Source organism: Anticarsia gemmatalis, chromosome 29 (assembly GCF_050436995.1).
Source record: "Anticarsia gemmatalis isolate Benzon Research Colony breed Stoneville strain chromosome 29, ilAntGemm2 primary, whole genome shotgun sequence".
In the NCBI taxonomy this organism is placed as follows: domain Eukaryota; kingdom Metazoa; phylum Arthropoda; class Insecta; order Lepidoptera; family Erebidae; genus Anticarsia; species Anticarsia gemmatalis.
Window position 1 is genome coordinate 5328123 of NC_134773.1, and position 25198 is coordinate 5353320.

The following is a 25198-nucleotide window of genomic DNA, read 5'->3' on the forward strand; positions in this document are numbered from 1 at the left end:
GTATTTGTCTCCCATTTCATTGAAATCATAACCTTATTTACTTACGTATTTATTTTATAATTTTATATACAACTTAGCAGAGAGCGTTGTACATAAGGTTCGCCCCAAGGTATACTAAATTCAGAATTTATAACATAAGTTAAACATCAAATTTGATACAGCTACTTTATCTTAGAAAAAGTAACAATCAATCATTATAATTCATAAAAAACTGAGTATACTAAACGGTAGTTTATTTATTCAATATCGTTAAACTCATATAAAAAACGTTATTGAATAGATAAACTACCGTGAAATGTACTTCAGAAACCGGGGGTAAGTCGGGTTATGGCGTAAAAATCCCTCGATAAAACACAGTCCAATCTCCCCGGACATTCCTCACTGTACCTCCCACACGGTCACCCTACGATCAGCCGCGCGATCGTCGCACGCGCGTGATAGCACATGCGCTCGCCGCTCGTATATACGTGCTGGGCTATTTGCTATTCTATAGCGCCGTCGGTAAATTGTGACTGGTTTTATTGATACCCCTAATACTGGTTGTTAGACTCAAGCTGACTACTGTTAACGACTGTCAAATTGGTAAGTCTGGTAGTCAGACTTAAGCTTCTGACTACTGGTAGTCAAATATCTTTGAAAATCTATCGTATGGTTAGTGCTCAATCTAGTGTCAAATTTGCTCAAGCTGCCCGAAAGCCCTTTGACGTGGCTTAACGACTGTTATATTCAGTAGCGCTGTCAATAAATTGTGACTGTTTTTTTGATACCCCTAAGACTGGTTGTCAATCTCAAGCTAACTACTGTTAACGACTGTTAAAGATCTATAAAAATCTATAGTTAGTGGTCAACCTAGTGTCAAAGTTGTTCAAGCCGAAAGGCCTTTGACATGGCTTCATGACTGTCATCTTAATTGAAACCCGGACTGACTTTTTACGTGCCCTCCGAAGACGCCCAGTTCAAATACAACTAGGCCACTACCACCCATAATTTCAGGTCTGTTATAATTTGTGTCCGTTGTTTGTATGTTTGTAAAAATCACCGCGACACAAGAGCAATGCTTAGCGCGGGTGTTGTCTTTAAAAAAAATTGTTACTTAGCCACGAGCTCCTAGATAATACAGTAATTAAGTTGACGTGAAAATAATTAGACAACTAATTACATAGAACGAAAGTGTTAGACACGAACGATCAAATAAAACCGGCCACATGCGAATTAGACTTGCGCAAGAAAGGTTCCGTACGAAAAAGTACAAAAAAAATCACGTTTAATGTATGGTCTCCTTAATTTTTTAAAGTTTTTAGTATTTTTTGTTATAGCGGCAACGAAAATACATAATATAGTATATAATATAATATAATAATATATATTATATATTATAATCTATACTAATAATATTATAAAGCTGAAGAGTTTGTTTGTTTGTTTGTTTGTTTGTTTGAACGCGCTAATCTCAGGAACTACTGGTCCGATTTGAAAAATTCTTTCAGTGTTAGATAGCCCATTTATCGAGGAAGGCTAAAGGCTATATATCATCACGCTACGACCAATAGGAGCGGAGCACTAGTAAAAAATGTTACAAAAGCAGGGAAAATTTTCATTCTCTTTATGTGACGCAAGCGAAGTTGCGCGGGTCAGCTAGTACATAATATGTGAAAATTTCAGCTTTCTAACTATCACGGTTTATGAGATACAGCCTGGAGACAGACAGGCAAACAGCGGAGTCTTAGTAATAGGGTCCCGTTTTACCCTTTGGGTACGGGACCCCAAAAACCGCAACAGTTCACTAAGTATAATGTAATGTGTTGCAAATATACAGTTTTTGTTATTTGCTAACTCGTTAACTGTAGTTTTAATTACACACAATCACGCCTGTTATAACCGAAGGTGGAAGTAGTATACTCGCCCCCTATTACATGGGACTAACATTGTTAATGGCGAAACGTGGGTGAATTTCATATACCTCTGCTTTTCTCCGGGTATAATAAGTGTGATATGTTCAATCAGTCTAGTCTTTCTTCCAACTATGTTGTAGTCAGCTTCCAGTCTCACCGGATGCAGCTGAATACCAGTATTGTACATGCAGCGACTGTCTATCGGACCTCCACAACACAGTTACCTGGGTTATAACACGATACTAAGTAACACTGCGCGTCACACTTTCGAAGATCTTTCAAAATGCTAGCCAAGATCCAAAATTTAACATGCGTTCCGAATCACGTAGAAACTCGCAATGTACAATATGGGTCACCCATCCACAGAGCAATTTCAGCAAGCGTAGCTAAACCTCAGAGAACGATCCGCGCGGCTGTTGTTAACTAAGCCACGAGCTCCTCATGTAGAAAGTAGACAAATAGACTTTCCGTAACTCAGAGAGCACGTAAAGTCGGGAAGACAGTATCCCCGTACCCAAGAGAGCACGTAAAGTCGTGAGGACAGTATTCCCGTACCCAAGAGAGCACGTAAAGTCGTGAGGACAGTATCTCCGTACCCAAAAGAGCACGTAGACTCAGGAAGACAGTATCTCCGGACCTAAGAGAGCACGTAAAGTCAAGAGGACAGTATCTCCGTACCCAGAAGAGCACGTAGAATCGAGAGGATAGTATCTCCGTACCTCGGAGAGCACGTAGTCGGACAGTATCACTCCACACTCGTATCAGCTGATAATATTGATCAATGTATTGCCAATGAATGTATCTATTAACATGCGTTTGGCACGACATGTTATCTTGTGATGCTGATCGTTTATTTATAACGGCTGCATTTGTTGTGAGAGTGCAACGAGTCAGAAATGATGGGTCTTTAACGTGGTCACCTCGCCGCAATAACCGTAGCGCCGCGTGTGGTTCCAAGCACCCGGGACTAATATTTGTGTGATGAGCACGAGTATCTGTTCTGAGCTTGTTAATGTTGCTATATAAGTATGTATTTACAAGTATATAAGTATGTTACCATATATACCATTGGATTCGGGTTTTAAAGCACAGCAATGAGTGTTCCAAGTAATGTGTGTATTATAAATAACTAGCTGACCCGCGCAACTTCGCTTGCGTCACTTAAGAGAATAAGTCAATTTTTTCCCCGTTTTTGTAACATTTTTCGTTGCTACTCCGCTCCTAATGACCGTAGCGTGATGTTATATAGCCTATAGCCTTCCTCGATAAATGGGCTATCTAACACTGAAAGAATTTTTCAAATCGGACCAGTAGTTCCTGAGATTAGCGCGTTCAAACAAACAAACAAACTCTTCAGCTTTATAATATTAGTATAGATGATCACTTGTTATAACGATGAAGGAAAACATCGTGAGCAATGACATGTCTGACAGTTGTTTAATACAGCGCTTAAAGGGAAACCCGCACTTGGTCAGCGCGGTCTCTAGGAACCCCTGTCATTTTAGAAGTATACCCCCGATAATAAGACAGTAAGGTTTGCTATGCTACACACATATTCGGTTCGGCTTTATTTGGCAAAGCCAAAGTGTAGATGAATGTTCGGCAAAAAAATGCCTTTCGGCATTGCCGCGCCTAAATGTTTAAACCGAATTGTTTAAATCAGCAGGAACTACCCGATCGGCTTAAGCCGAACAAGTGCAGTAATTGCTTCGAGTCGGTGTTGTTGTTCGATAAATAGCCAAACTGAACGTGATAATTCGAATATGTATATAGAAAGTCTTGCATAACTGATATCGCTCACTTGCGACGACAATGTAATAATTCGAAAAAAAATATTTTTATTTATTCAAATCCGCCTTAATGCGCTCTTTATTGTACAAAAACGCAATATTTTTACTTTAAAAAGGCGGCATAACGAGAGAAAGTGACGCAACTATCGCAGTGTAGCACTAGCGACGATCAAAAGTTTAAAAATGGTATAAATCAATAAATAAATACTGTAAAATTGAGGTTTCCGAAATGTCACATTATCGTCGCAAGTGAACGATATACAAAAATATTCAGCAGGGGATAAATATATATATAAATGAATCATCACCGTGTGAGCGTGTGTTTTCCCTGAGAACTATTGATCGCAACTCATTCATAATGAAAACAAGGAAACTTATTGTTTTATATTATTTCCCGTGCGTTGTTTAAACAGTAATTGTAGTAAACAACACAAATATTTGTGGTTATTGGTCAACCTAGTGTCAAAGTTGAGCAAGCCGTAGGAATCTATACTAATATTATAGAGGTGAAGAGTTTGTTTGAACGCGCTAATCTCAGGAACTACTGGTGCGAATTGAAAAATGATTTTACTGTTGGACAGCCTTTTTATTGAGGAATTTCTGGGATAAAAACTACATCCTTTTTTGGGGCTCAAACTGTAACATTTTTGTACATAATTTCAGTATGTATTTAGAAGTATATAAGTATGTTTATCAGTTATTTGGTTACCATAGTACAAGCTTTGCTTAGTTTGGAATCAAATGACCATGTGTGAGTTGTCTAATAATATTTATTTATTTATCTAAAATTGCAAAGAAGAAGTTACTTTAGCATTTATAATATTAGATTGTGTATGTTAATTTGTTTGCTCTAAATGGATGTAATAGTGAGTAATAGGGGCTTGTCTTATAGTGTGTTGTATGCGCAGTTCGTATACATATGACGCAGATGCTACGTACATAATATACTGTCCGTCGCCTCGTGGAGTACATAGTAGTTTGTTTACTGTCTTAATTAGATGAGATTACGTCACAGGGATTATAATAATCTATTTTTCATGTCCTTATCCCACGTTAAATGTTAGCATAAAATATTTTCCGTCAAAAACATGCTGTAATTTGGCTTTTCCTTTTTTTTTAAAGACAACTCCTGCACTAAGAATTACTCTTGTGTCGCGGAGACTTTTACAAACATACAAACAACAGATACAACCGGCCGTCTGTCGTCAACCCTTATAAAAAGTCATACGTTTAACAGGAAATTGAGAGGAGATATAGGGGCAGTGGGGATGCGGGTTTATAGTATAGGAATGTGGGATGCGGGATGAGACACTGCAGCTGTGGGGGAAGGAGTTGATGAAGACTGCAGCATTAGGCTCTAGACAGCGCAGACGCAGTCCAAAAAGTGTATGCACGACTTACCCCCGGTTTCTGAGTACATTTAGCGGTAGTTTATCTATTCAAAAGCGTTTAAACTCATATAAAAACGAATTGAATAGATAAACTACCAATAAATGTACTCAGAAACCGGGGGTAAGTGTTATTAAAATCATATGAACAGTGATTCAACTGGCAAAATCGATAGCCCGCAATACAAGGACGAATTCATTATTTATGTTAACGTTAAATGGACAAGATTGTAATCAATTTGTTTTGTTCCAAGCTCTTTCTAGAGTTTATACAGTTTACAATGTAAGATACTTAACGCTTTATTGTGAAATTGACGCAGTAAAGATGCGCAGTTTCAAATATTTTATAATTTACAGAGGCTGTAAAAATATATCTGCATCTGTGGCGCGGTCGGTAGTGTATGCGACTGCCACACAAGAGGTCTCAGTTTCGAATTCTACGCCGAACCAAAAGGATTTTTTGAGTTATCTGTTAAAAAATTCTCGGAGATTGCCCGGAGTTAGGAAGTTGAGATTGTAGACCTCCGTGCCTCGGAGGGCTAAAGCCGTCGGTCCTGCGCCTGACCTCTCACTGGTCGTTTCAGTAATCCGTCCCACCGGGCTATGAGAGTAAAGGAAAAGAGAGTGTACCTGTGTATTGTGTACACACTTGGACACTATAAACAAAGTCCTGTTGGCAAGTTTCAATGAAACTAGCTGCCTGAAAACGGCCAGGACGACAGCTTATAGAACCTCCCGAAATTGATTTTAAACATGATGTATATGTATCCACTACGCCACCGGCCCATCCCTTATTTCGAACGTCAATGAGATCTAATTATACCTTAGTTTATTTATTTACTATGTTCTTCGCGCGTCATAATCGTACAGACAAAACATCTTCATTGTACTAATTGTCCACGAGGTGTTACTCTGCCAATACGCATTACTCAATGACGGACACACCTTATAAATAATTATCTAATTCCTCATAGTCTATTTACGTGGTATAATTCATTTATCGTATAGTTATTGGTCAACCTTTGAGGCGCTCATAGCTAGTTGCACTCACCACTCGATAAAAGATCTGTGGTTTAAGCAACGCTCGGCGCGATCTTTCAATAGATGGGTGATCGCATAGTGGTATTTTAGTTGAGCGTCTCCGTGCTTTACAGGGCACGTTAAAGTCGGTCCCGGTTGTTGTTAATTAAGATAACAGTCGTTAAGCCACGTCAAAGGCCTTTCAGGCTTGAACAACTTTGACACTAGGTTGAACACTAACCATACGACAAAATAAAATTTGTTGTTATTGGTCAACCTAATCCAAAAGGAAGTTTGTAAGGATTGAACCAAATGGCATTCTCTGATCTCTGCATACCCAGTGGGAAACTAAGCAGAGCTTGTACTGTAACCAGGCAACTGATAAACATACTTATATACTTGTAAATACATACTTATATAGCTACATTAACAAGCTCAGAACAGATACTCGTGCTCATCACACAAATATTAGTCCCGGGTGTGATTGGAACCACACGCGGCGCTACGGTTATTGCGGCGAGGTGACCACGTTAACCACACAGACAAACGTGCAGTTCGTATTCATGTCATAACATCTTAGTAACATTACCACGTGTTTTTCAGGGTTTATCTGCACACAAATTTGTCAACTTGGTTTAAATAAGATAACCTTTGATACAGATAATATCATTATTAACTTAATTATTGTTTAAATACAAATTCGGCCATGACAGTATATGTTGATTGGTAAATATTTCTACTCCTTCGTACAGGGAGTATCAGAGAAAGTGTGTTTTTTCAACGAATGGTTAGTGTTGAACCTAGTGTCAAAGTAGTTGAAGTGTTTGTCTGAACTCATGTTATGTTAACAAGTTAGACTTGTAACGTGCTCGAAGCACGGAGACGCTCAACTCAAATATCACTGCACGTACATCTATGTAATGTACGCACTAAGCGACCGGCGAATGCAACTGACTATGACCGCCTGAAAGTCAATATACAAGTTAATAGTATCACTCACCGTGTGGTAAACGCTCAGTATGTTAACTTGTACATTACATAGATGTACGTGCAGTGATATTTGAGCTGAGCGTCTCCGTGCTTCGAGCACGTTACAAGTCTAACTTGTTAACATGACATGAGTTCAGACAAACACTTCAACTACTTTGACACTAGGATCACTACTAACTATACAACATGTAAACAATATCACTACAAGTGCACGTTATCAACACGATGTAAACTCGTGGCAGACATCTTATCACCGGGAATTTTGGCAGACACCGCTGATAAGTTATCAGTTAGAACGGTAAGGTCAGTTCTAAATTGAATGGAAACGTAGATTAGTGGCTGAGGTGGTTATCACGACGTTAGCATTAAAGGGGGGCCGTGTTGCACGTGTGACCCCCTCTCAATTCTGCGTGACTCCCCATAGAATCCGTGTTACACCGCCCTTATCCCATTAGCCCTCACTAAAAGTGCGCCTGCCCCTCCCCCCTGATCCCATCTGACCCCCCAGTTCTCGTGTGACGCCCCCTATTCCCTTGAACATCCCTAACCTAAGGATGCACAATATTGCACATTTGTATGTGTATGTGATTGTCGAACATAAGGTTTTGGATTTAACTCCTAAGCAAAGTAGAGTATTAAAAAGTAAAGCACGTTAAAAAGCAAAATGCTGCCCTAACTGGGAATTGAACCGAGAGCGACACTAAAGCTACACAATCTTTTTGTTTACTTAGCCTGGCCGAGTGTCCCACTGCTGGGCGAAGGCTACCCCCTTTTTTTCCAAAACCCATTAGAGGCAAGAGTGTTAAAAATACATGTATTTCTGCCTGACCTATCACTGACAGTAGCGTAGTGATAAGCAATTTAAATTCAGAACGTGTGATAAGTAATCAGTGTGAATGAACTGTTATCACATTCCACATTCAAATTCGAATGTCAAGGTTTTTTAACTTTTTAAATGATTTTTAACATAATTGTGCCCGCGACTTCGTCTGCGTGGAAAGTTCAAAAAGTTAATCCAGGTTATAAATTATCTGTGTGTGCCAAGTTTCGACCCAAAGTGTAATTGACTGGGTCAAAAGCAAAATTATTTAACTGCACGTTTGTCTGTGTGGTTGTAGTGGTCACCTCGCCGCAATAACCGTAGCGCCGCGTGTGGTTCCAATCACACCCGGGACTAATATTTGTGTGATGAGCACGAGTATCTGTTCTGAGCTTGTTAATGTATCTATATATTTAGAAGTATATAATACGTCTCTTGTTTTTATTTCTGAGCGGTATCTGGTTGGGACGCGGCGATTATCTTTAATCTTTAGGTATTAGTTACTTAGTGATAATATGATAAGCGTTTTATCTGAATTGATGACAAACACTAATGGATGTAGGTATACCTATAATTTGTGTGATAATATCGTGAAAGTGAGTTACTAACTCCGTAACAGCTCATAATCCACTGATATTGTAAATGCGTATCTGTTTGTAACGCTTTTATGGTATGAACTGCTGAACCGATTTTGATGAAATTTGGCATGGAGATAGTGGGAGACCCGGCGTCAAATATGGGCTGTTTAATATATTTTCCAAGCGATATTTTACTGCGAACGAAAGAGCGTGCGTTAGTAGATTTTTATAATTGTAATGAGCTTATAATTGTCCGAATGATGGACAAGCATTTCTTTCCTTAATACGAAAAGGATTTGTCTTTGAGTCCATCACCCTGATTTTACTTTAGGCTTTCCTAAACTTTCCTTTCAAGAGCTGTGTTAAACAACTGTCAGACATGTCATTGCTCACGATGTTTTCCTTCATCGTTATAACAACGTGATCATTATATTATACACACATCACTTGGAAAACTATGTTGTTTAGAACCTATGACTTGCGTGAGAGACAAATGCTTACACCACTCGGCTATCACTGCATTAAAGATAGGCCATTTCTAATCGTACCCTTGTGACCTTACAACGTTACAACGGCTATAAGCGGTCACGATAGCAGGGCTATTTATAACGTGATAATCCATAATTACGTGTTATTGATAAATGTTATCTAAAAGGCGATATCTTGTGGAGGAACGAGGTGATCATGTTCCTCCAACACAAAGGGAGGATCCTCCGACCAGGCGAGGTGATCATGCCTGGTGGGCCTACTGCCCGACTGTTGTAGTCGGGAACTTGTATATATAGTCAGTTGCAGTGCAAACTTCGATAGCGCGATCTAGGGCTTGTGACGTCAGTCACTGCGCGTGGTGGTTGTGCGCTGGCCCCAGTAGATGTCGCTGTATGTAGCGAGCCGCTACAATCTGTTAATGACATGTTGTGAACACTGATAGGTCGAGTCACCTCTGATTTTTGACCTATCTTGAGAATTTTTTCTCTCGTGTGATTTCTTTACCAGAAGATTCTATTCACTGAATTGGGTAAAGTTAACTTCTTCCTGACTTTTGTTAGAAGGTAATATTTCTTTGGGTATGAAGTATAAAATAAAATAAATTTTACACATTAATGTCCTACTGCTGGGCAAGGGTCTCCTCCCGTAATGAGGGAGGGGTTATGCCTTGAGTCCACCACGCTGGCCAGTTTCTTGTTGGGGACTTTGCATACCTTCAAGAACTGTTCTAAACAACTCTCAGGTATGCAAGGTTGCATCACGCTGATTTCCTTCACCGTTGTAACAAGTGATAATTATTTCTAATACACACATCACTTGGAAAAGTCCTTGGTGTGTTGGGTTCGAACCTGCAACCACTTGCGAGGTACCAACTTAGAGACGCACAGCTCAAATATCACTGCACGTACATCTATGTAAAGTACGCGTTAACATACTGAGCGTTTACCTTATAGTGAACTTACAAACCCCTAGGCGACTGTAATGGGGGATGAAGCTATATACATATATAAAGTGTTTACTACATAATATAGTAGGGTGTCGTAAATGCTACGTAGTATTGTAGTATCGTACGTGTTCACGTGTCAGTTGTATCATGTCGCTGCCACGATGTGTATCTGACCTCCTCACCTACACTAATTAGTGCTGTTTCCTGTCTTATACTTACACGCAGAAAATAACAACATTATTATCTAATAATATACAGAAATTAACGATTCTCGCCCGTGTAACAGATCGATTGGGAGTTTTATCTAAGCATTTAATATTATATTGTTATGTGTAAGAGTGATAGCCGAGTGGTATAGGTTGGCACTTCCCACGTAAGTGATTGACGGTTCGAACCCGAGGCAACACACCAATGACTTTTCCAAGTTATGTGTGTATTATAAATAATTATCTTGTTATAACGGTGAAGGAAAACATCGTGATGCAACCTTGCATGCCTGAGAGTTCTTTAACACAGTTCTTCAAAATATACAGTCCCCAACCCGCAATTGGTCAGCGTGGTGGACGCAAAGCCTAACCTCTCCCTCGTTCAGGAGGAGATCCTTGTCCAGCAGTGGGAAGTAACGGCAATAGCAATTTTATCTGAGACCTCGTGATAACTTGAACCGGATCACAACACTATTTTATTTCTATCACCAACATATTTTAGTAAATTTGCACATACTCGTAACATGAATAAATTATATACCACTTATAGTTTCTCTATCCCTTTTAAATTATGTCTATAGCGTAAAGCGTATGACAATCCGTTCAGCAGTTTTTGAGTTTATCGCTTACAGACAGATAGAAGAGCCTTTATTTCAAAACGTAGTGATATAAAGATTATGTATTAAGTAAGTAAATGACAAAATAATTAGCATTACATTAATTACGTGTTGATTGATAATCGCGTGAATGCCGCGTGGTGACCGTGTGTTGTTTGTACATTACATTTATGTACAAGATGTATGTATAAACAATTAAACATATTAGGCCTGATTGAAATAGCTGTATTAGAAATTTTGTTTTTAAGAGTGGTTCTCTAATATACTTATTAGGTCGGGAAAAAGTTTTTTCGCATTATACATAGTATGTATGAACTTGTAATAAAATCTCTTTGGCTTTAAGAATCACAAATGAGTACACGGTTCATTAGGTTTCCTTCAGTGAGCTCGTGAGGTACCCAAATATCGAGCTTTATTGTGTAGAGAAAAGATTTTATTACAAGTTCATACATACTATAATGCGAAAAGACTTTTTCCCCGACCTAATATTAAGTATGTTATTATCAATATAAACCTTCCTCTTGAATCACTCTATCTATTAAAAAAAGCTGCATCAAAATCCGTTCTGTAGTTTTTAAGATGTAAGCATACATACATACAGACAGACATAGGAATAGACGCGGGAAGCGACTCTGCTTTATACTATGTAGTGAAGTTGTAAAGGTTTTTTTTGTAAAATAATTGTTTAAACCGGGCGAAGACAGGGTCCGCTAGTTTGATTAAAATTTAACCGAGTGATAGAATACGTCCAGAAAAAGATCATGGGTTTTTTATTTATTGCGTTTTTTTTTTTGTGAAACAGTTTAACGTAAAACATTAAAATCGAACGCTTATACCATTAGTAAGGTATATAAACGCCAACCCATCCAAAACGAGTCCTTATCAACAATACTTAACACAAAACAATTGCGCCAATACTACGCGAAATTTCTACTCTATCTCAGCGTCTAGAATAGCTCAGAACATAATATTTCACTGCACTATCAGTATAGTAAACAAGCGACCTTATATCAATGATGATAAGAGCCAAACTCATAAACATGGTCACGTGGGGCGCACACGTGAAAACATCTCTTTTACCATCTACTCCTCAGTCTAGCCTTTCTTCCAACTATGTTGTAGTCAGCTTCCAGTCTCACCGGATGCAGCTGAATACCAGTATTGTACATGCAGCGACTGTATATCGGACCTCCACAACACAGTTACCTGGGTTATAACACGATACCCCTCGGCAGACGGCCATTTTAACCGGGCTTTCTGAGGCAAAATGCCTGTTCAAGTTAATCCCCGTATATCTAACATATTCGCATTATAGTATGTACGAACTTGTAATGAAATCTTTTCTCGACACAAAAAAGCTCGATATTTGGGTACCTCACGAGCTCACTGAAAGAAACCTAATGAACCGTGTACTCATTTGTGATTCTTGAAACCAAAGAGATTTTATTACAAGTTCATACATACTATAATGCGAAAAGACTTCTTCCCCGACCTGATATTATTAAACTTTATGTCAATTATTTTCGTAAAAAAAGTAATATTTACCTAAAATTAAAGAGGTTTCGATGTTTCAAAGATGAGGCTCTTCAGATTTGATCATCTCCTCGTAATATCTGTAACAAAAGATAAATAATATAATTATATATTGTCACTAGCTGACTCGCGCAACTTCGCTTGCGTCACATGAGAGAGAATGAGTCATAATTTTCCCCGTTTTTGTAACATTTTTTACTGGTACTTTGCTCCTTTTAGTCGTAGCGTGATGATATATATAGCCTTCCTCAATGAATAGGTTATCCAATAGAAAAATAATTATTCAATTTGCACCCGTAGTTCTTGAGATTAGCGCGTTCAAACAAACAAACATTAGACCTAAGTTCGGCTAAGCATCTAGACGGCGTATTCCTATAGCTAGGCATTTAGGTAGCATTTAGGTAGGCCACAGTTTATAATTCTGAGTATTTGTAAATAAAGTATGTGTATGAAACAGGTGACCGTCAGCTGTATAAGCCGAGTCACTGATGTTATACATTCTGTATGTTGTATACCTCCGTACCGCGAACCTTGTATACAAGACTCTCTAATAATTGTTAGACTATATAGGTACGTGATTGATGTACACAATATTTATACATATAAAACAATAAATGAAGCCACTATTTACCTAAATGAACATTAATGTTATTTAAATATACATCGTATTGATAAACTTTCTTTACTTTCGACTGATAACCTACTCGTAAATAAATATTATTATATTTAACATTGCTATCTGCCAGATAAGGAGGCGACCCTGACCGCCTGATAATGATAAAGGTCACATTAGCAAAGGAAGAAGGGGAAATTACACCCCGTTATTTGTGTTGCTGCAATAGGGTAGTTGAAAAGAGAAAAATATTAAACTCTTACTCGTAAAAGGTTCTTTTATAATGCTCAGACTACGTAGCTTTTTCGTAAATGATGTTAAAATTGTAATTATTACAGACTGAAACATTTTATTAGACATTCATTTGATGGCAACGTAAATATGACACAGTGACGTCACTATGTCGTACTACTGTACAAAAATGTGTTTTTGGCATTTCATAAATAATAATAATAATAATCTTTATTTAACACAAAAAAAAAAAAACATACAGAGAGTTTGTAACAGATTTTTCAAAAGTTTGCTGTTTATTTTCGATTCTGTACAATAATAATACTCTACCTCTTAAGCTAGGGAAAACCTGTATTGTAAGAGGTAGTAAGTAGAGTAGTATAAAGAGTAGCTGATTTGACTGATAGTCAACTACCCTATTTATTAAGGGATTAGAACACACCAATGAGTGTTCCAAGTGATGTGTGTATTATCAATAACTAGATCCCGCCCATGACTTCGGTTGGTCATCCGCGTGGATATCCTTCCCGTGTAAATCCTGATTTCTCGAGAACTCTAGGATAAAAAGTAGCCTATGTGTTATTCTGGATCTGTGTATTGTACACGACACACTGTAAACTAACTATGGTTTCAAATCTATACTAATATTATAAAGCTGAAGAGTTTGTTTGTTTGATTGTTTGTTTGTTTGAACGCGCTAATCTCAGGAACTACTGGTCCGATTGGAAAAATTCTTTCAGTGTTAGATAGTCCATTTATCGAGGAAAGTTATAGGCTATATATCATTACGCTACTATCAATAGGAGCTGAGTACCAGTGAAAAATGTTACAAAAACGGGGAAATTTTTTAACGCTTATGTAACGCAAGCGAAGTTGCGCGGGTCAGCTATGTTTAATAAAAATCTATACTTAATATTATAAAGCTGAAGAGTTTGTTTGTTTGAACGCGCTAATCTCGGGAACTACAAGTCCGATTTGAAAATTTCTTTCAGTGTTAGATAGCCCATTTATCGAGGAAGGCTGTAGGCTATATATCATCACGCTACGACCTAAAGGAGCAGAGTACTAGTAAAATTTACAAAAACGGGTAAAATTATGACCCATTCTCTCTTATGTGACGCAAGCGAAGTTGCGCGGGTCAGCTAGTGGTAGAATATAAGACAGGAGGATATTCTAAGCGCCACATACCCGTCTCCTGGATATATCTTTGATCTAAATTGGCATCAACCCAGTTAATGTCCCACGGGTTTGTAAAAGCGTCATATATTTTGCTTCACGTAACAAAAGCTCTCCTTGACATAATTTATTAGTTTTTATTTTAATACGGCTTTCTGCGTCGTAGTCTTTGAAATAATATTTGCTACTTTAATATGGTAGTAGACTCGCCCCCTATTACATGGGACTAACATTGTTAATGGCGAAAGGTGGGTGTATTTCATATATACTTATCTCTGCCAATAGCCTTCGGGTATAATATCGGGTATATTAATGAATACATCAATCAAACAATTTATATTAACTCTTCCGTTACTGAGTGACTGATGTACAACGCACAGTTGAAACTACTGAGCGCACAAACTTGACATTTGCTATGAACATTCCTTAGTAAGCGTGGAAGAACAAGAGACGATTTTAGGAAATTCCACGGGCAAAGCACATCATGATCTATAAATAAATAAATAAACAAATGATCACTCTAGCCTTGCTCGAGTCGGCTTCCAGTCTCACACAGGCAAAGCTGCGAGGAAGCCAGTTAAATTTAAATTTGTCCCACTATTGGGTAAGGGTCTACAGAATAAGAAAGAGATAAAGAAAAAATATGTGCTAAACAACTTTCAGGCATGCCATCTTAACGAGAGGTATCGTGTTATAACCCAGGTAACTGTGTTGTGGAGGTCCGATAGACAGTCGCTGCATGTACAATACTGGTATTCAGCTACATCCGGTGAGACTGGGAGCTGACTACAACATAGTTGGAAGAAAGGCTAGACTGAATCTTTATAACGCGTATAAAATCTAATCTAATACCGACAAACGGATATCTTTATAAACTTCATAAACGTAAGGAATTTAACACAGACCAGTTGATCTTGGCACGGAGCACGGTGACGTCACGACTTGGCACTCAGATACAAAACGTCATATAATTGATGGAGACCACGAATAAATGCAACGTTATGTCACTGAACGTTGAAATTGAAGGTCTAGATGTAGCGATAGAGTTTGTAATATTATGCTTGTTTTAATTAAAAAGTAATTGTCATTTGCATGGGCAAATTTGGCATGCAGGTAGATGTTATAACGTAGGCATCCGCTGAGAGTTGTTGTTTGTTTGTCGTATGGTTAGTGGTCAACCTAGTGTCAAAGTTGTTCAAGCCCGAAGGCTTTTGACGTGGCTTAACGACTGTTATCTTAATTGACAACAACCGGGACAGACATTTTACGTGCCTTGCAAAGCACGGAGACGCCCATTTCAAATACCACTATGTGGATTCATTCATTCAGTCATTCTATAGATGGGTGCTATAGAATGACCGCGCCAAGGGTTGCTTAACTTACAAATCGTTTACCGACCGGTGAGCGCAACTGGCTATGGGCGCCCTGCTCTAAGATAGGATTTTGATCAATTCTCCCCCTAAGGGTTTTATCCCCTTAAGGGACGAAAATTTCTCCGAATTCGCGACCAAAACCAAGTCTTGTATTGTATCCATTCTAATATTATAAATGCGAAAGTAACTCTGTCTGTTACTCAATCACGCCTAAACTACTGAACCAATTTGCATGAAATTTGGTATGGAGATATTTTGATACCCGAGAAAGGACAAAGGCTACTTTATACCCCGGAAAAATGACGCATTTCCATGGGAAAATTCAGGTGGCGGACGAAGTCGCGGGTAAAAGCTAGTCTATGTATAAAGTGAACAACACACTGGCGCCGTAAATTCCTGCGGTGCGAGTGTCAAGGTCGTCTGCGGGTAACATCATATACCGGCACTGGCAGGAAGACGATCAGGTGTCTGCGGTCCGCCTCGATGTCACTACTACTGGGCACTACATCCTCAATTAACAAGGAAATAATCTATACTAATATTATAAAGCTGAAGAGTTTGTTTGTTTGTTTGTTTGAACGCGCTAATCTCAGGAACTACTGGTCCGATTTGAAAAATTCTTTCAGTGTTAGATAGCCCATTTATCGAGGAAGGCTATAGGCTATATATCATCACGCTACGACCAATAGGAGCAGAGTACCAGTAAAAATGTTACAAATACGGGGAAAATTTTGACCCATCCTCTCTTATGTGACGCAAGCAAAATTTCGCGGGTCAGCTAGTCACTCATATATTTGTATTATACTACTAGCTGACCCGGCGTTCTGGTTTTGTTCAAAACCTTGTTTTTTTTAAGATCGTAGATTATTTCGTAGAGAAAAATATGTATTAGGAAAATATAGTAAATACTATGTCATGTAGAAGCTGTAAAAAACCGCTGCAGTTTATCAAAGCGGTGACAATAATGAGATTTACTGGTTCACTGAAGCCTTATAACACTGATACACTTATAGAACATCCTTGATGTATTGAAAGTTTATGTTTGTTTATATAAGCTTATCTATACTAATATTATAAAGCTGAAGAGCTTGTTTGTTTGTTTGTTTGTTTGTTTGTTTGAACGCGCTAATCTCAGGAACTACTAATCCGATTTAAAAAATTCTTTTAGTGTTAGATAGCCTATTTATTGAGGAAGGCTATAGGCTATATATCATCACGCTACGACCAATAGGAGCGGAGTAGCAACGAGAAATGTTACAAAAACGGGGAAAATTATGACGCATTCTCTATTATGTGACGCAAGCGAAGTTGCGCGGGTCAGCTAGTTTCTCATAAAATAGCAATCTCTCGAATAAAAGAACTCTCTCTGGCTAAATCACAAATATATGTATGTTACACTAGTTTTTGCCCGTGACTTCGTCGGCGTGGTTTGCGACTTAGAACAAAACTAGCTGACCCACGCAACATCGTTTGCGTCACATAAGAGAGAATGAGTCATAATTTTCCCCGTTTTTGTAAAATTTTGTACTGGTACTCAGCTCCTATTGGTCGTAGCATGATAATATATAGCCTATAGCCTTCCTCGATAAATGGGCTATCTAACAGTGAAATATTTTTTCAAATCGGACCAGTAGTTCCTGAGATTAGCGCGTTCTAACAAACAAACAAACAAACAAACTCTTCAGTTTTATAATATTAGTATAGATTTTAATACAAACTTTCATCCCCTGTTTTATTCCCGTGGAGGTATAATTGATCAAAATCCTTTCTTAGCGGATGTCACGTCATAACATGTACCTGCGTGCACTATTTCAGGCCGATCCATCCAGTGGTTTGTGCTGTGCGTTGATAGATCACTACGTCAGTCAGTCACCTTTGAGTTTTATATATTTTGATACGGGAATTAACACTCACGTGTATTTTAACTTAGAATAGAATGCCTGACGTTACAGCTTAGATAACGCTGGCCGTGGTCGTAGGCCGTAACTTATAACAATGCTTGTAAGCATTCAGCTGCTTGTAAAAGTCATGAAATGTGCGAAGCCTACATCAGCTAAAATTTCAAATACAAAAATGAATGGCAAATGAGAATGCACAAGTGAGTGACAAGTTCAAGCTCGGTGACCCGGTGGCATGCGAGTGCACGTGACGTTATCAGCTCTGATAACACACAATGCGCCGCACACAGCGTACTATAACCCCGGTTTAACTAGGCCTCACTACTCTGACTATGAAGCCGTCTCGAGGATTTTTTTCTTATAAATAGACAACTCCCGCATTAAGAATAGCTCTTGTGTCGCAGATACTTTTACAAACATACAAACAACGGACACAAAGTACAACCAGACCCGAAACAATTACTTGTGGATCGCACAAATAATTGCTCCATTTGGGAATCTAACCCACGACCTCCTGACGCAGGTATTGGGCTTTTCTGGTTTATTTTAGACTTGCGTCTGCGACTTCGACCGCGCAGACTTGAGTTTTCTCGTTTCCGTTCTTTTATATAACGGTTTTTACCTTCTTCGGGGAGGAATTTCCAAATATGATCTCTTAGTGCTTCTCTAGTCTCTACACTTACTAAGGAATCTTCATAGAAAATGTCAGGTTTGTACGCTCAGTAGTTTCAACTGTGCGTTGTACATCAGTCACTCAGTAACGGTAGAGTAATAGCCGGGTTATGAAAATTCATTGATCAATTGGGTAGTTGACTGGGTTAACGAAAAATAATATTAAACTCGTACTTATAACAGACTGAAACATTAGACACTTATTTGATACCAACAAAAATATGACATAGTGACGTCACTATGTCGTATTTCTATACTGAAAAGTGTTTATGACATTTCATAAAAAGTAGCTGATTTGACTAATAGGCAAATACCCTATTTCAGCAAGACATTTTGCAAGTAGACAACCTATATCAATAAATAGCTACAATCAGACGGCCACAGTGATGTAATTGTTTAATTAATAAAGCGCATGTTTGTGCGACATACAGTATACAGACAGTCAATGACTTGTAATTGTTAATGAATAATGACCGCGCTAAAAGATTGTAGTTTGGAAAATTTGGTCACAGTAGGCAGATTATATCGGTCTTCTTCTTATCGTATGGTTAGTGGTCAACCTAGTGTCAAAGTTGTTCAAGCCCGAAGGCCTTTGACGTGGCTTAACGACAGATATCTTGTTTGACAACAACCGAGACTGACTTTTTACGTGCACGGAGACGCCCAGTTCAAATACCACTATGCGGTCATCCATCTACGGAATGACCGAACTGAAAGGTTGCTTAACCCATAGATCGTTTACCGATCTGTGAGCGCAACTGGCTATGGGCCTACATTATATCGGTGATGTCTTGTAAAAAGGTCAGGTGTTCGTAACCGGCGGTCCTGTATGACAACGTGTATGTATGTGAATGAAGCAAGGAAAGTTTGTAAGGATCGTACCAAGTGACGTTCTTTAGTCTCTGCCTACTGCTGTGGGAAGAAAGCGTGATTTTATGTACGTATATGTAACAAGGAGCTGTGTAGACAATTAAACAAATACAAGAGACTTACACAAGAAGCACGTGTGAAGGAACGGTAGGATCTTCTACCAGTTAGTTTAATAGAAACCAGTCAACTGTGATATAGTTAGTTTAGTTTACAGTGTGTTGTGTACAATACACAGATACACTCTGTATTACATCACTCTCATAGTCCAGACAGGATATATTGCTTGCGGCAGATAGGACTTTTGTCTGAACTCATGTTATGTTAACAAGTTAGACTTGTAACGTGCTCGAAGCACGGAGACGCTCAGCTCAAATATCACTGCACGTACATCTATGTAATGTACGCGTTAACATACTGAGCGTTTACCACACGGTGAACGCAACTAGCTATGAGACCCTCAAGTACTTTAATTGATCGTAATAAATCATATTACAAGGTGAAGCGGAAATTAAAATATTTATAACTACATATAAGTTTGAAACTTGTTTTGAAGGGCCTATTTGTCAATCAACAATCACTACGTAGGGCAACCACTTTTGCTAACAGATTTCAAGGGAAAGTTATTTTAATCCATTCCTGTCCCACTTGTGGGCAAGTGTCTCCCGGAATGAGAGAGTTAGGCTTCGAAACCACCACGCTGACCTAGTGCGGGTTGGCGACTTTTCATTCCTTCAAGAGCTGTGTGAAACAACTGTCAGACATGTCATTGCTCACGATGTTTTCCTTCATCGTTATAACAAGTGATCATTATTTATAATTCGCCTATTTAATACAGAGCTTTGGCATGGACGATTTCCAGACTGTAATAAAATATTGTTATGAATTTTTAATTAAAGTATGTGTATGAAACAGGTGACCGTCAGCTGTATAAGCCGAGTCACTGATGTTATACATTCTGTATGTTGTATACCTCCGTACCGCGAACCTTGTATACAAGACTCTCTGATAAGTTATATACTATAATATACATATCACTTCTAGATCGTATATTATAAAAGTTTACCAATAAATACTAGTTAAAAGTCATCGACCTCAAACTTTCTTAATTCAAGAATTTCAAGCACGATTGGTATAGTAAATCAAATTTATTTTTGACAGCACTTGAGCCCATAGCCCTTAGACATCAAAACGTGTAAAAATAACTTCTATGAACATAGAAATAAGATTCAATTTACTCTGCCAATTGAAAAAAAATGCCAATCAATTTTGAATCCTATCGTACTGGGAACATAAATGCGAAAGTCTTTAAAGATGGTTGTATATTTGTTAATATAACACAAAAACTACTGAACGGATTTTCATAAAATTTGGCATAAAAGTAGTTGAAAATACATGCTACAATATAAGCTAATTTATTTTTTAAATATCAACCCCTAAACGGATGAAATAGGGGATGTAAGTTTGTACGCGTATTGCGTCCATTAGTCAGCTAGCTGTTTTCATAAGGTGCATTTTTGTCTGATAATGATATATTTTTGGGTTAGTTGATATTAATAGTCAAGGACAGTAAGGGCTTGAGAATCGGTCATGTTTGTTCTTCGGTTGAGAAGTAAATATGTACCGAAGTTTTGTAGTGTAGGGCTAATAGTTGCTTTTGTATGTTTAAGGGTCAAGCCGCGCTTTAAAGCATCCATTTTTAGAACCCAAGTCCCATACGATGTATGTAGTAATGTAAGTTTTCCAAAAAAAACCATATATATTGATCTTAAGTTGGGTTTTTTTACTGTGCTAAACAACTACCAATCGTTGAAGAGTACGTTTTTCAAGCCGCCTGAAAAGCCTTTGACGTGGATTAACGACTGTTATATTAATTGACAAATGCCGGAACCGACATTTTACGTGCCATCCAAAGCATACGCTCAGTTCAAATGCCACGATGCCATCACCCATGTATAGAATCACCGCGGCAAGGGTTTAACCCACTGATCGTTTACCGATCGGTGAGTGTAAAATATGAGTTCATACCCTCATTTACAATAATAAATAATATATTTAACCCATTAGTGTCCTACTGCTGGACAAGGGTCTCCTCTCGTTATGAGGGAGGGGTTAGGCCTTGGGACGCGGAGTATCCGATTGGAGGTACCGCGTCCTGGCCACGTTATGGAGACCGCATAAGGAACACCGTCACCGCCGGAACGCCTTGCCGGCGGGAGAGCCCGACAGACCCCCGCTTTCCTCCCTGGGGCGGGACATGCAGTAATGCATTTTCCTGACGCAAAAAAAAAGGGGTTAGGCCTTGAGTCCACCACGCCGACCAATTGGGTAACTCAGCTACAAATGAACACAATAACCTAATTAACAACGATTAACTCTCACCTTTTAAACAAACAACAGATAATACGCCGTGTCTCGCACGCGGTCGCCGCAGATACGTGCGTGCTAGCGCCGTGATACCCGCGTGGATAACAGGTTTACTTAATAGAATATTGGTAGTTAAAATATGGTGGAAATATTCATGTTTTTATTTATTTTATTACTCGTGTTTAGTTTCTGTTTACCTATGTTTTTTTAGTCAAATGGGTTTAGTCGTTTTGTCGCGAATGAAGTATACGCCATCGTAAATAAATAAAAACATTTTATCCGTTAAAGTCCCACTGCTGGGCAAGGGCCTCCAGGAATGAGGGAGTTAGGCCTTGAGTCCACCACGCTGACCAAGTGCGGTTTGGGGACTGCATATCTCTAAGAACTGTGTTAAAGAACTCTCAATTAGGCAAGTTTGCATCACGATATTTTCCTTCACCGTTGGAGAAAGCGATAATTATTTCTAATACACACATCACTTCGAAAAGATCCTTCCTTACCACCACGTCTTAACCACAACGATCCCTTATCATGCATTTCTCAATCTATAATTTTTAAAAGTAACACCGTACATAGTACGCAATGAACGCATTTCTACTGTATTTATTCTTTTTTAACAAAATCAACTCTCGCACTAAGAATTGCCTTGTGTGACTTTTACAAACATACAAACTACGGACACAAAGTACAACCAGACACGAAACAATTATATTATTTGTGTTGATTGCACAAATAATTGTTTCGTGTGGGAATCAAACCCACGATCTACCGACACAGTGGTAGCGGCGCGGCGACATAAATCACTGCGTTACGGAGGCAGACATTCTTCTTTTGTCATTTTTCTGCCATGCCCAACATTATCATAGATTAGCGTATGTATAGCATATAAATATGTATATGTAGGTAGCGTATTACATAGTATATAGTTTGTATAAATTGAATCAATGCAGTCTATTATTACATGACATTCAAACACTCCGAGATATCGCAGAAACAAGGTGGCATGATAACACGTCACTCTCTAAATGTTGACAGTGTAATACAAATATACACTTTAGAGAGCTAGTCGTACCTAATTAATAACCGACTTATAAAATGATGAGGTTTTAAATTCATCTGTATTTTCTTTTTGTTTCATTTTAACTATCTGTGGAACACTTGGTCTGTTCTTTTTTCGTTTTGCAGCGCAAGTCATAAGCACTTTTGAGCTTAGTGCCATAAAGACCGACAAATAAACAGACATATGCAAAGACGGACAAACAAACAGACGGAATAACGGCCTAAGGACAGGCATACAAACAGACAGGCAGACAGACAGACAAACCGACAGACGAATAGACTGACAGATAGGCAAGGAATTTTAATAAGTCCTTTTCACCGTTTGGATACTCCACAAAAATTGAGTTTTCAACTGAAACATCACACGGGCATTCACACTAGTCTAGTAATTGTATGTTAATCTATAAAACTTTATGGTAATACATACAATTCATACATACATAACATCACGTCTTCTCTCTCATAGGGGTATTACTTAGGTATTTTTAGGACGTGTCAGACCGTAAAGGTATTATACATTCCGTGCCTCGGAGAGCACGTAAAGCCTACAGTCTGTGTCAGCCTGACTGGCGCCTGACTGGTCGAGTCGGTTATCGGTCCCATCGGACTATGAGAGTGTACCTGTGTATTGTACACACATTTGGACACTATAAACAAAGTCCCGCAGCCGGATATCGGCTAGGAGAACATTATACAATTTAATCACGTTTTAGCTCAAAAACAAACTGTATAAGTATATAACCGGTCTGTAAGGATGCTCTTGACATTTCACACGGTCACTCTGTTGCTATGAAGAATAATAAGTTTCTATATACATACATATCTACTAATATTATAGATACGAAAGTCTGCTTTTTACGCTAACAGCTGAAATGATTTTGGTGACATTTTTAATTGAGATAGACGCTATACTAATATTATAAAGCTGAAGAGTTTGTTTGTTTGTTTGAACGCGCGAATCTCAGGAACTACTGGTCCGATTTGAAAAATTGTTTCAGTGTTAGACAGCCCATTTAACGAGGAAGGCTATAGGCTATATATTATCACGCTACAACCAATAGGAGCAGAGAACCTAGAGTAATATGGTATTACTATAGATGTGCGTGTTAGACACTAGACAGCACACACACAGTGACGTCTCATACATACATAGTATACACTCGCTGTGTTTACACGTGGACACTGAGATAATACGACTAAGTTTATAGCCTGTTGCAGTTTATCACAGCTATTTGTAATGTACAGACACACATACATCATACATGTGATGTAATAGTGGGCATGGTCTAGTTCTATCTAAATATATATAACTCAAAGGTGACTGACTGACATAGTGATCTATCAACGCACAGCACAAACCACTGCACGGATCGAGCTGACATTTGACATGCAGGTACATGTTATGACGTAGACATCCGCTAAGAGAGTTTTGATCAATTCTACCTCCAAGGGGATAAAATAGAGGAGAAAAGTTTCTATAAAAATTCTGTCCTGAGTCACAAACCACGCGAGCAAAAACTAGTTAGTACCTACATAGATACAATACATACTTAACTACAATCAATCATGTAATCAAGATAATATTATAAAATATTGCACTTAATGCAATTCATACAAGATATTACGTAAGTATCTTTCATAATAAATTCAGATAATCTTATCAAATATATGAATGAGTTATCAAAACAACTGATTTGTAAACTTCCTGATTTTATATTTAGTTTATATTACATCAGAAATGACTCTTCAGCTTAAAATTAATTCATTCATTATTAGTCTAGCCTTTCTTCCAACTATGTTGGAGTCGGCTTCCAGTCTCAACGGATGCAGCTGAATACCAGTATTGTACATGCAGCGACTGTCTATCGGACCTCCACAACACAGTTACCTGGGTTATAACACGATACTAAGACTGCTTGTCAGACTATCAAGCTTCTGACTACTGTTGTCAATGATCTTTTAAAATGACCGCCTCGGATCCTATACTATATGTATGTAATGAAATGTGTAACTTACCTGATATTTACGACTTATAGAAGCGTTTTGTATTCAGATGATAAAATCTGTAACAAAAATAGATATTGCGTTTTGAAAGACAACTCCCGCACTAAGATTTGTGTCGCGGGGACTTATACAAACATACAAACAACGGACACAAAGTACAACCAGACCCGCAACAATTATTTTTGTGGATCGCACAAATATTTATTATTCCGTGTAGGAATCGAAACTACGACCTCCCGACGCAATGGTAGCGGCGTGCCGACCTGAACCATTGGGCCACTGAGTCATCCGAGAAAAAGATAGTTTTATTGGAAGGATAAACAGCTTTTGGTTTTTAGTTTTAGGTAGGTACCCCCAAAACTGCAACGGAATTTCACACGTAAGCCTATATAGCAAAGACATACTCATAGTTATTGTAAGGGAAGGTTCATGTACCTATATAGGTACATCATTAGCTGTTCACCCGCGGAAAAAATCCAAAAATCCTCTCTTAGTGCTCCTCTACAATTCCTAAGGAATCTTCATACCAAACTTCAGTTTCTGAGCTGAATAGTTTCGGCGGTGCGTAGTCAGTCATTCACTTACCCAGTAACGGAAGAGTTTTATATACTTAATTGTACATATTATATTCATAGAATTGATAGAATAAAATTGTTTTGTTAGGGGCAG

General features: G+C 38.4%; 1 protein-coding gene across 1 annotated transcript in view; it reads right to left on the minus strand.

Moving 5' to 3' along the window:
- Gbs-70E (Glycogen binding subunit 70E) overlaps window positions 1-25198 on the minus strand; it is a 34511-nt gene that overhangs the window by 7031 nt on the left and 2282 nt on the right. Inside the window, exons 2-3 of the mRNA XM_076133036.1 lie at window positions 24542-24588; window positions 12282-12349 (exon numbers count right to left, since the gene is read on the minus strand). The gene's annotated coding sequence lies outside the window, so the exon portion shown is untranslated. The remainder of the gene's footprint in view (window positions 1-12281; window positions 12350-24541; window positions 24589-25198) is intronic.